General features: G+C 44.0%; 1 protein-coding gene across 4 annotated transcripts in view; it reads right to left on the minus strand.

The window, feature by feature from the left end:
• LOC141103553 (flavin-containing monooxygenase 5-like) overlaps positions 1 to 12,800 on the minus strand; it is a 197,821-nt gene that overhangs the window by 128,943 nt on the left and 56,078 nt on the right. The window contains exon 1 of one of the 4 annotated variants that reach the window (XM_073593258.1): positions 11,839 to 11,861. The exons of the other annotated variants lie outside the window; for them this stretch is intronic. The gene's annotated coding sequence lies outside the window, so the exon portion shown is untranslated. Of the gene's footprint in view, positions 1 to 11,838; positions 11,862 to 12,800 lie in introns of those variants that run through there. 4 annotated transcript variants of the gene reach the window in all.

Here is a 12,800-nt window from a genome sequence, read left to right on the forward strand (position 1 = left end):
TGCTGGGCATCCTCCTGGAGCATGTACCCAACACTGTGGTGAAACAGTTCGGGGGACTCCTCAGGAGGACATGGTGGGGCTAGGGAAGGAGTGACTGATGCCACTGAGCCGAGGGAAGAGGCCACGTTGGCAGCTGCTTTACCAGACAAAGTACCCTGAGCCTGGGTGAGAGAGGATGAGGAGGATGAGGACGGCTTGGTCATCCACACTACCAAGTCTTCCGCATGTTGCGGCTCAACACGGCCAGCTGCCGAAAAAAAGGACAAGCGTGTCCCACGGCCATGTGCTGATGAGGATGCACCGTCTCCACGACCAGCACTGTTGCCTCTAGACACAGAGCCTGCTTGCCCTCTTTTATTGGCTTGTGACTGTCTGCCTCTCCTTGTTGGCCTTCCAGACATACTAATGGCCTGCAGTGAGATGTAGCTGCACAAAGCTGGGATGTGTATATATATATATATATATATATATATATATATATATATATATACTGGTTATACTGCAGCTAGCGGAATCAACTGCCTGCCTGTAGTATTATTAGTATGAGAACACCAGCAATTGTCTTCAGGTAGCTTTAGGTGCACACTGTGCAGAGGACACAGTACACTAACTGCAAATACTGCAGCTGCCTGCCTGTGGTATTAATAGGATCAGAACACCAGCAATTGTCTTCGGGTAGCTTTAGGTGCACACTGTGCAGAGGACACAGTACACTAACTGTAAATACTGCAGCTGTCTGCCTGTGGTACTAATAGGATCAGAAGAACACCAGCAATTGTCTTCAGGTAGCTTTAGGTGCACACTGTGCAGAGGACACAGTACACTAACTGTAAATACTGCAGCTGCCTGCCTGTGGTACTAATAGGATCGGAAGAACACCAGCAATTGTCTTCAGGTAGCTTTAGGTGCACACTGTGCAGAGGACACAGTACAGTAACAGTAAATACTGCAGTTGCCTGCCTGTGATACTAATAGGATCAGAAGAACACCAGCACTTGTTTTTTCAGGTAGCTTTAGGTGCACACTGTGCAGAGGACACAGTACACTAACTGTAAATACTGCAGCTGCCTGCCTGTGGTACTAATAGGATCAGAAGAACACCAGCAATTGTCTTCAGGTAGCTTTAGGTGCACACTGTGCAGAGGACACAGTACACTAACTGTAAATACTGCAGCTGCCTGCCTGTGGTATTAATAGGATCAGAAGAACACCAGCAATTGTCTTCAGGTAGCTTTAGGTGCACACTGTGCAGAGGACACAGTACACTAACTGTAAATACTGCAGCTGCCTGCCTGTGGTATTAATAGGATCAGAAGAACACCAGCACGAGGATCATGTGAGATGTGAGGATGTAACGTCCATCACGGAGGGAGGGGTCTGACTGTGTCAGCCGGACACGAGCGGGCGCTCACCTGGAGAGAGCCGTGGTGGTTTCGGAAAAAGGGGAGCTCTCTGTCCGCAGATGATACCCCCCTTAGCCCGTTCCGGAACCCGTATGCCGTCACGCTGCACTCCCAGGGGATCGTAGGTGACCTGCTGGATAGTGTTGAATGGGATGGTGTACCCCCCCGGCGCTCCAACCCCGATGATTGCATCTTTCTTTGGATCAATGGAAACCACCCAGGAGACTTGCCTTTCTCAGAAGTGAAAGTACCCACGACATAAGCTAATTGAGGAGCAGCAGGAAGGGATACAATTGGAGGCACAGAACAGCAGCAAAAGAAGAGCAGAAAAAGGAGGTACCCCCATAGGGGAGTGTTAAATCTAAACACCCGAGTTAGTTACCGGGGATAAAATTACCTGTTGGCTGGTACCTGACTTATGCATTGAACTTGAAGTATTATGTTGCGGATATAATATTTTGCGGAACGAGGAGTGGTCTAGGTGTGGATTTTACTGTGCTAAAATATAGAGGAGCTGTGAATGCTCTGTGTTTGAGGATTAAGGAAGTCAATCAGATCAGTAGAGCTGTGCATTTAGATCTGTATAAAATATTAATTAGGCGCTCAGAACTCAGCTATGATGGAGTGATCGTTCACTGGTGGAACGACTGACTGTTCAGGAGCCAGCTATGTATATTCATAGTTAGGGATGAGCTTCGAGTTCGAGTCGAACTCACGTTCGACTCGAACATTGGCTGTTCGCAAGTTCGCCGAACAGCGAACAATTTGGGGTGTTAACGGCAATTTCGAATGCCGCGGAACACCCTTTAAAAGTCTATAGGAGAAATCAAAAGTGCTAATTTTAAAGGCTTATATGCAAGTTATTGTCATAAAAAGTGTTTGGGGACCTGGGTCCTGCCCCAGGGGACATGGATCAATGCAAAAAAAAGTTTTAAAAACGTCCGTTTTTTCAGGAGCAGTGATTTTAATAATGCTTAAAGTCAAATAATAAAAGTGTAATATCCCTTTAAATTTCGTACCTGGGGGGTGTCTATAGTATGCCTGTAAAGGGGCGCATGTTTCCCGTGTTTAGAACAGTCTGAAAGCAAAATGACATTTCGAAGGAAAAAAGCCATTTAAAACTACTCGCGGCTATTGCATTGCCGGTCCGACAATACACATAGAAGTTCATTGATAAAAATGGCATGGGAATTCCCCACAGGGGAACCCCGAACCAAAATTTAAAAAAAAAATGACGTGGGGGTCCCCCTAAATTCCATACCAGGCCCTTCAGGTCTGGTAATGATATTAAGTGGAACCCCTGCCAAAATTTAAAAAAAAAATGATGTGGGGGTCCCCCTAAATTCCATACCAGACCCTTCAGGTCTGGTATGGATTTTAAGGGGAACCCCGTGCAAAAAAAAAAAAAAGAAACGGCGTGGGGTCCCCCCAAAAATCCATACCAGACCCTTATCCGAGCACGCACCCTGGCAGGTCGCAGGAAAAGAGGGGGGGACGAGAGAGCGGCCCCCCTCCTGAACCGTACAAGGCCACATGCCCTCAACATTGGGAGGGTGCTTTGGGGTAGCCCCCCAAAACACCTTGTCCCCATGTTGATGAGGACAAGGGCCTCATCCCCACAACCCTGGCCGGTGATTGTGGGGGTCTGCAGGCGGGAGGCTTATCGGAACCTGGAAGCCCCCTTTAACAAGGGGTACCCCCAGATCCCGGCCCCCCCCTGTGTGAAATGGTAAGGGGGTACAAAAGTACCCCTACCATTTCACTAAAAAACTGTCAAAAATGTTAAAAATGACAAGAGACAGTTTTTGACAATTCCTTTATTTAAATTCTTCTTCTTTCTTCCTTCATCTTCTTCTTCTGGTTCTTCTGGCTCTTCTGGTTCTTCCACCAGCGTTCTCGTCCAGCATCTTCAGGTCTGGTATGGATTTTAAGGGGAACCCCGTGCAAAAAAAAAAAAAAAGAAACGGCGTGGGGTCCCCCCAAAAATCCATACCAGACCCTTATCCGAGCACGCAACCTGGCAGGCCGCAGGAAAAGAGGGGGGGACGAGAGAGCGGCCCCCCTCCTGAACCGTACAAGGCCACATGCCCTCAACATTGGGAGGGTGCTTTGGGGTAGCCCCCCAAAACACCTTGTCCCCATGTTGATGAGGACAAGGGCCTCATCCCCACAACCCTGGCCGGTGGTTGTGGGGGTCTGCGGGCGGGGGGCTTATCGGAATCTGGAAGCTCCCTTTAACAAGGGGACCCCCAGATCCCACCCCCCCTGTGTGAAATGGTAAGGGGGTACTTGTACCCCTACCATTTCACTAAAAAACTGTCAAAAATGTTAAAAATGACAAGAGACAGTTTTTGACAATTCCTTTATTTAAATTCTTCTTCTTTCTTCTTTCTTCCTTCATCTTCTTCTTCTGGTTCTTCTGGCTCTTCTGGTTCTTCCACCAGCGTTCTCGTCCAGCATCTCCTCTGCGGCGTCTTTTATCTTCTTCTCCTTGGGCCGCTCCGCACCCATGGCATGGGGGGAGGCTCCCGCTCTTCTCTTCATCTTCTTCTCTTCTTCATCTTCTTCTTTTCTTCTCTTCTTCATTTTCTTCTCCGGGCCGCTCCGCATCCATGCTGGCATGAAGGGAGGCTCCCACTGTTTGACAGCGTCTCCTCGTCTGACGGTTCTTAAATAACGGGGGGTGACTTGGCGGGACTTCCCTGTGACGTCTCGGGGAATGCCACAGGGAAGTCATGTCCCGTGCGTCAGAGGGGGGCAGGGTCACCGGGTGGCCCCGTCCCCCGTTATTTAAGAACCATCAGACGAGGAGACGCCGTCACACAGCGGGAGCCTCCCTCCATGCCAGCATGGATGCGGAGCGGCCCAGAGAAGAAAATGAAGAAGAGAAGAAGAGAAGAAAAGAAGAAGATGAAGAAGAGAAGAAGATGAAGAGAAGAACGGGAGCCTCCCCCCATGCTACGGGTGCGGAGCGGCCCGAGGAGAAGAAGATAGAAGACGCCGCGGAGGAGATGCTGGACGAGAATGCCGGAGGAAGAACCAGAAGAGCCAGAAGAACCAGAAGAAGAAGAAGAAGATGAAGGAGGATAGAAGAAAGAAGAAGCATTTAAATAAAGGAATTGTCAAAAACTGTCTCTTGTCATTTTTAACATTTTTGACAGTTTTTTAGTGAAATGGTAGGGGTACAAGTACCCCCTTACCATTTCACACAGGGGGGGTGGGATCTGGGGGTCCCCTTGTTAAAGGGAGCTTCCAGATTCCGATAAGCCCCCCGCCCGCAGACCCCCACAACCACCGGCCAGGGTTGTGGGGATGAGGCCCTTGTCCTCATCAACATGGGGACAAGGTGTTTTGGGGGCTACCCCAAAGCACCCTCCCAATGTTGAGTGCATGTGGCCTGGTACGGTTCAGGAGGGGGGAGCCGCTCTCTCGTCCCCCCCTCTTTTCCTGCGGCCTGCCAGGTTGCGTGCTCGGATAAGGGTCTGGTATGGATTTTTGGGGGGACTTTTTTTTTTTTGGCGTGGGGTTCCCCTTAAAATCCATACCAGACCTGAAGGGTCTGGTATGGAATTTAGGGGGACCCCCACGTCATTTTTTTTTTCATTTTGGCCGGGGTTCCCCTTAATATCCATACCAGACCTGAAGGGCCTGGTATGGAATTTAGGGGGACCCCCACATCATTTTTTTTTTAAATTTTGGTTCGGGGTTCCCCTGTGGGGAATTCCCATGCCGTTTTTATCAATGAACTTCTATGTGTATTGTTGGACCGGCAATGCAATAGCCACGAGTAGTTTTAAATGGCTTTTTTCCTTCCAAATGTCATTTTTCTGTCAGACTGTTCTAAACACGGGAAACATGCACCCCTTTACAGGCATACTATAGACACCCCCCAGCTATGAAATTTAAAGGGATATTACACTTTTATTGTTGAAGCATTATTAAAATCACTGCTCCTGAAAAAACGTCAGTTTTTAAAACTTTTTTTTGCATTGATCCATGTCCCCTGGGGCAGGACCCAGGTCCCCAAACACTTTTTATGACAATAACTTGCATATAAGCCTTTAAAATTAGCACTTTTGATTATTCATGTTCATGTCCCATAGACTTTAACGGTGTTCGCGTGTTCGAACAAATTTTTTTCCTGTTCGCATGTTCTGGTGCGAACCGAACAGGGGGTGTTCGACTCATCCCTATTCATAGTATTGAACAGCAGATAAGCATATAGCTCTAGTTTGGGACATTCCCTTCAACCCACCTCCAGTGGGTAAATAAAATAGCAGCTTTAAATGGAGAGTTACAGGGTCCGTGTCTGACACAAGTTTTAAACAACCTCCTCTTTGCAAATCCATCAGCTGTGCCAGAGATGGCTATATAGCCTTACCTTCTATAGCTGCAGAAAATAGGAGAGCTCTTGTTCCTGCTCTGTTCCCTCCATCCCTCCCCCCTCCCCTACTCCCCCCCCCCCTTTTTTTTTTCTTTCCTCTCACTTCCTGTTACCTTACCTTCCTTTTTGGCCCCCTCCTCTTTCACCTATTGGAGAAAGGGGGGGGGGTGAGATCTAAAACTGGGTAAACTGAAAAGAGGGATAAGGAGGAAAGGCATCATGAGTAAAGTTACAACCAAAACAGCAAGAGGGGGGCCCCTCTAGATCCCCAAAAGATAAAGCAACGGTTAACACGATCAAACAATACATGTCTCAGGGAGCCAGTCCTAAGAACACGGGCCAGGAAAAACAAGGGCCAGTTAAAGGGGATAGGAAAAGGGGAACAGAGAGAGAAACACCGGACCACTCCAGAGATGACTTAACAACAGAGAGTGAGCCTGAAACCAGTAGAGGGGAGGAACAAAGAGCAGATAACCAAACTCCCACAAAGGGAGAAATGATGGAGATGTTCCTGACATTAGAAAAATCAATCAAAGGAGACATAAATATGCTGAGAGATGACTTGGGAAATTTGCTGGTAAGAGTGGAGATGACGGAAAAGAAAACAGATAAACAAGCCCAGGTGCTTCGTAACTTAAAGGAGCAAGTTAAAATAACACAACAAAATCAGAAGAGAATCCTCTATAGGTTAGAAGACCAATAAAATAGAAATAGAAAACAGAACGTGAGAATCCGCTCGGTCCCTAAGAAAAGGGGAAAAGATTTGAGAAGAACTTTAAGTATAATAATTGGCCCTGTACTGGATAAAGGGATAGACGAATTTCCAAAGATAGAGAGGGTTCACTGGGTTAAAAAATTAAACAACACGGAAGTGTATGGGCCATGGGACATTATAGTAAGGTTTAGGTTTTACAAAGATAAAGTAGATATCTGGACGAAGATGAGAGGAAAAGCTCCTTTGCGATATGAAGGTACAGAGTTACAAATATTTACTGACCTGGCACCAGAAACACTGACAAGAAGGCGACTCTTGAAACCTTTATTAGAGCAGATGCGGGTTCAGAATGTCAAATATAACTGGGGATTCCCGGCTTGTTTTTATTGGCTTCAGAGAGGGAAGATCAGCTAGACTAAGATTCCCTGAAGAACTGATGACTTTCTGCAACAGATTAGACCTACAGGTGCCAGAGCTGCCAGGCTGGACTGAGGAGGATCCGAAAATTTAACAGAAAGTGGACAGTGAGCGACAAAGAGTCATGATTATAGTCTTCATTAAAGTCCTATGAGTAGCTTCGGGGGGGGAGAGGGGTCGAGGAAAACTGATCCAGGTCTAGTGCTGTGCGAGTGTCCCGTTTCAACATCCCCACATCCCCCACATTAATTTGGTGAGGGGGGGTGGGATGGCACATGCAGAGCCTCACCTTGAGACAAAGAGGTTCGGTGAGGGTCATGGTATCCAAGGCCTTCTAAGACCTAGGGGCCCGTTCAGGGTGGGGGGGAGGGAGAGTGGTGGGTTGTGGAGGGGAGACAGGTTACCCTATATCTGATGCCTAAAAGAACGGTAAATCTCCGGTATAGGCAAGAGAAGCGAGTTCAGCATAAGAAAATAGGAACAAAGAGATGACAGCAATAAATTTTATGACCTATAACGTAAGGGGATTAAACACTCCCACTAAGAGACACAAGATTCTAAAAGAGCTGAAGTGGTATGGGGCAGAAGTGGTCTTCCTGCAAGAGACCTATTTATCACATGAGTCAAACGTAAAATTGCATTCTAATAATTTTACGATATGATATTACGGAGAAGTTGATGGACTTCAAGAGAGGATGTGTGATCTTGATGGGAGATATGAACTTCTGTATGGATCCAGGAAGGGATAGTACGTCCCGGGTACAGGGGACAAATAACGTACAACTAAAAAAAATAAAACAAACTTCACATGTGCCAAATGGTGGATATCTGGAGGATTTAACATCCTAAAAGACAAGATTTCACGATTCACTCCCCTGTGCATGGGACATACTCTAGAATAGACTATATACTGGTTGATCATAGAGTCCTGGAAAAGGTGATAGAATCTAGTATAGAAATTTCTACACTATCGGATCATGCTCCAGTGAGAATGAAAATTATAGTATCTGGAAACCAAAGACAACCCATAGCTTGGCGATTGAATGAAGATCTGATCAGAGATGAAGTAAGCTCAGAAATAGTGAAAAAGGAACTAGAAAACTATTTTGCAATAAACGATACAGATGAGGTGTCGGGGTTCACCTTATGGGAGGCTCATAAGGCCTACATAAGGGGGATCCTGATAAAGGTAGGAGCAAGGAAAAAATGAGAGAACAGGCAAAATTAAAAAATGAATTGAAGAAATATCTAGAGCTGAGCAAGAACACAAAAAACACCAGGGTCATCATTTAGTGTTGTATCATAAACTAGTAACTAAAAGAGATGAACTGAAGGATCTCATGGAACAAGAAGCTAAAAGAACATTCAATAGAATAGCTAAAGAAAGATACCAGTGGGGGAATAAGGCTAGTAAACATCTCGCCAGAATGCTGCAAAAGAAAAAAAGCCATAAATTATATAGAAAAAATTCAATCCAAAGGAGGGGAAATGGTTCATATGACAAAAGAAATAGTGGAAACATTTAAAAACTAATATCAGGAGTTGTACTCAGTGGACCAGCTGGGGGGGTTAGTCAGGGGAAAAAGGAGGTAAAATAAACGAGTTTCTAAAAAAGGCGAGTCTACCAAAGATTACTGAAAACGTAAGGGAGATACTAGAGACTCCTATAACTGAGGAGGAAATAAACAAAGCCTTGTCTGACTCAGCCCCGGGAAAAAGCCCTGGCCCAGACGGGTTTACAATGTATCATTATAAAAAAAATACAAAAAGGTCCTAACCCCAAAGTTATGTCAATACATGAATGGCCTGGGGGTAGACTATGAAATAAGCAGGAAAGCCCTATCTGCTATGATTACAGTAATCCCAAAGGAGGGGAAGGATGGAACATTGTGTTCCAGTTACAGGCCAATATCGCTGCTTAACGCAGACATTAAACTGTATGCTAAAGTACTGTCAGGATGGATGAAAGGACAGATGAATACATTGGTACACCCTGTTTAGGTGGGTTTTGTCCCTAGAAGGGAGGGGAGGGACAATGGGGTGAGAACATTGCTCCTACTCCAGAGTATAAAAGAAAGTGGGGCCCCAGGTCTACTACTGTCGATAGATGCCGAAAAGGCTTTCGACGGGGTAGACTGGGGGCTTATGATACAGACTTTAGAAATTATGGGAATTGGTTCCAAGAATGATCCGGTGGATCAAAACATTATATCACCATCCTACAGTATCAATAAGGATAAATGGAACACCGTCCACCCCCTTCGAGATGAAAAATGGGACGAGACAGGGGTGCCCCCTATCCCCTCTATTATTTGTGCTGTCCTTAGAACCACTACTGGCTACAATACGAAATAACCCTGATATAAGTGGATTCATGATGGGAGATGAAAAACATAAACTTGCAGCATTCGCAGACGATGTATTATTTTATGTAGCTAACCCTAGGATTACAATGTCCAATTTATTAAAAACTTTAAAACAATACGGCAAACTATCCAACTTTAAAATAAATTTAGCTAAATCTGAAATTCTAAACATAAACGTAAGTAAACTGGAAGAACGAATGCTGAAAAACGAATTCAACTTCGCCTGGAGGAAAGAACTAAAGTACCTGGGAATAAAATTAGCGAACACAATGAAGAAGATATATAAAATAAATTATATACCCCTGCTGGATGAAATTAGAATTGAAAATTAAAAATTAACAAGTAGGCCACTATCATGGATAGGATGTATTAAAACCATAAAGATGGTTCTTCTCCCTAAGATCACAAGTTCCAGTTGTTGCCAGTGGCATTACCACAACCATACCTTAGAAAGTTAAAATCGATAATAATGAATTCAATATGGAAAAATAGAAAACCGAGAGTTTCCTTCTCGACATTAAAGCAGGAAAAAAAAGAGGAGGGTTGGCAGTCCCCGACATTCAAAAGTATTATAAAGCAATAGTACTGTCAAGAGTAGTCGAATGGGTTAAGGAAAAAAATGAAAAAAGATGCGTTAATATAGAAAAAAACACTTTGTAAGGCACAATTGGGAAACATAATATGGAATCCATCACACTTTAGAATACTTGATGAAAACACCCACAAACTGACATGGAATGTTTTAAAAATTTGGGATGCGACGTATAAACAAATCTAACAGGAAATATAATTCACCTTTAATTGCACTGAAAGAGAATGATTACTTTGCACCAGGGAAAAAGAAAATAGACGGAAATTGGATTAAAAAAAGACACGGCACAATTAAGAGACATATTTAACCCTTTCATGACTAAGCCTATTTTTGAAATTTGGTGTTTACAAGTTAAAATCCGTATTTTTTGCTAGAAAATTACTTAGAACCCCCAAACATTATATATATTTTTTTAGCAGAGAATCTAGAGAATAAAATGGCGATTGTTGCAATATTTTTTATCACACGGTATTTGTGCAGCAGTGTTTTAAACGCAAATTTTTGGAAAAGTGACACTTTCATGAATTTTAAAAAATCCAAACAGTAAAGTTACCCCAATTTTTTTGTATAATGTGAAAGATGATGTTACGCCGAGTAAATAGATACCAAACATGTCACCATTTATAATTGCACGCACTCGTGGAATGGCGACGAACTACGGTACCTTTGAATTTCCATAGACGACGCTTTAAAAAATTTTTACGGTTACCAGGTTTGAGCTACAGAGGAGGTCTAGGGCTAGAATTATTGCTCTCGCTCTGACGTTCGCGGCGATACCTCACATGTGTGGTTTGAACACCGTTTACATATGCGGGCGCGACTTCCGTATGTGTTTTCTTCGCTGCGCGAGCTCGCGGGGACAGGGGCACTTTAAAAAATTTTTTTTTTTTTTTTTATTTATTTTATTTATTTTTGCACTTTATAAATTGTGTTTAAAATTTTTTTTTTTTTTTACTTTTATTGCTGTCACAAGCAATGTAAACATCCCTTGTGACAGTAATATGTGGTGACAGGTACTCTTTATGGAGGGATCGGGGGTCTAAAATACCCCCCATCCCTCCTTTACACTTCAAAGTATTCAGATCGCCGAAAACGGCGATTCTGAATACTGTGTACTTTTTTAAATTCGGCGCCATTGGCAGCCGAGTAAACGGGAAGTGACGTCATGACGTCGCTTCCGCATTTACAACAAGAAGGCTGGAACGAAGCCGCTCGCAGCTTCGTTCCAGTCCGCCCCCAGCTGCCGAAGGCAGCCGAACGGACACCGGGCCTCCCGATCGCACGGGAGGCCCGGTAACAGCGGCGGGAGGCGGCGGGAGGGGGGGGATGTCCCCTCCCGCTCCTCCGGTATAACAACCGAGTGGCTTTTAGCCGCATCAGTTGTTATACACGGGTAGCCGATCGCCCGCTGTAAACAACGGTACCAGGATGATGCCTGCAGCTGCGGGCATCATCCCGGTATAACCCCGGAAAGCCGAGTACGCATATCTGCGTACGGTCGTCGGAAAGGGGATAAATTATAAAAGGGAAAATTTTATCATTTCAAGAATTAAAGCACAATAAGGATTCATTGGTGATTGATGAATGGCGGTACCGCCAGTTGAACCACTTGGTCAAGAATTTACCTCACCCAATTAGATCAGGGGAAGACCTGACAGGGTTGGAACAGCTTTGCACAATAGATGATATAAAAAATATCATGAGAGAAAAATGGAGCTGGTGGCGTTGAATGTGTTTTTAGATAAGGCACCTCATCCTAGAAGGTAGATAGAGACAGTGAATGGAATGATGGGATTATTGCGGTGCCAAAATTATGACAAAGATTGTGTATATTAAAATAATTTAATTTTATTAGAAAAAATAATTAAAAAATAGTTGCATCTCATGTTATAGTACAAATGTATACAGGAGCATGTATAGTAAATTTACAACCAGTAGATAAAAATCATGCAAATCCCTACTAGTTTCGCCAATACATTGGCTTCTTCAGGGGACGTATTAGGTTGCAATTCTACAAAGAGAAAATTAATTTAATATAATAAAATAAAATAAACTGAACATACAAAAAAGCAAAAAAAAGCAGCAGCGCAATGCTAGTCCCTGACAAGAGTACATGGAAACTAAACAGTATCATCCAATCAGTGGAACCCAGCACGAATGGAAAATTCATCAACTTAAGATCACATATACATACCCACAGCGACCCGGAGGGCCACACAGGAAACCTCCAAGGTGAAGGTCAACCCCTCACTGCCTTAATGTGACTGCAGGGGGCTTGATGAGAAATCTTGAAGATTAAATATATAAAAAATGCATATAAGGCTGACTAGCTCAGTTACATCGAACAGGAGAGAAAGGGCATAAAAGTCCTTAATACTCACCAAGAGTTAAAATCACATAGAGAAAAAAGAGAGCCGGGACGATGACAAAATCTGATGATAGTTAAACAGTCCGTATTATTAATAGACCGTATAGATTGACCAAGCTGGATAGAATAGAAAAGAAGGGTGTATATATAAAGAAAGCAGCTAACAAAAGCCCAGAACTATCTCATAAGTATTAGGGTTACCGTAATTGACCATACATACCTGTTGAACAAGCTATACAGGTTGGGCTGCAGACAAGAAGCAGTCTAATGCTTTCAGATAGAAGGTATGCTGCAGTGGATGTTTGTGATTTGACACGCATCAGGTGTAATGTGCAAGCCTGCAAGGTATGGGCAGGATTCCTAAGTTAAAACAGGTAATTAAAGTGAATCTTATGATATGTTATCCCCCGCAATTAAATTGTTGGAGTTGATTATGGAGCAATTTTTACCTGCTATTTCAAAACGACAAAATCTTCAAATGTGCTCTTTTCAGATGATTTCACTCATCTGTAAGGAATACGAGGTAGATCTTGAACAGCTAGATCTTCGAATTAC

The sequence above is a fragment of the Aquarana catesbeiana genome, linkage group LG07 (genome assembly GCF_042186555.1).
Source record: "Aquarana catesbeiana isolate 2022-GZ linkage group LG07, ASM4218655v1, whole genome shotgun sequence".
Classification (NCBI taxonomy): domain Eukaryota; kingdom Metazoa; phylum Chordata; class Amphibia; order Anura; family Ranidae; genus Aquarana; species Aquarana catesbeiana.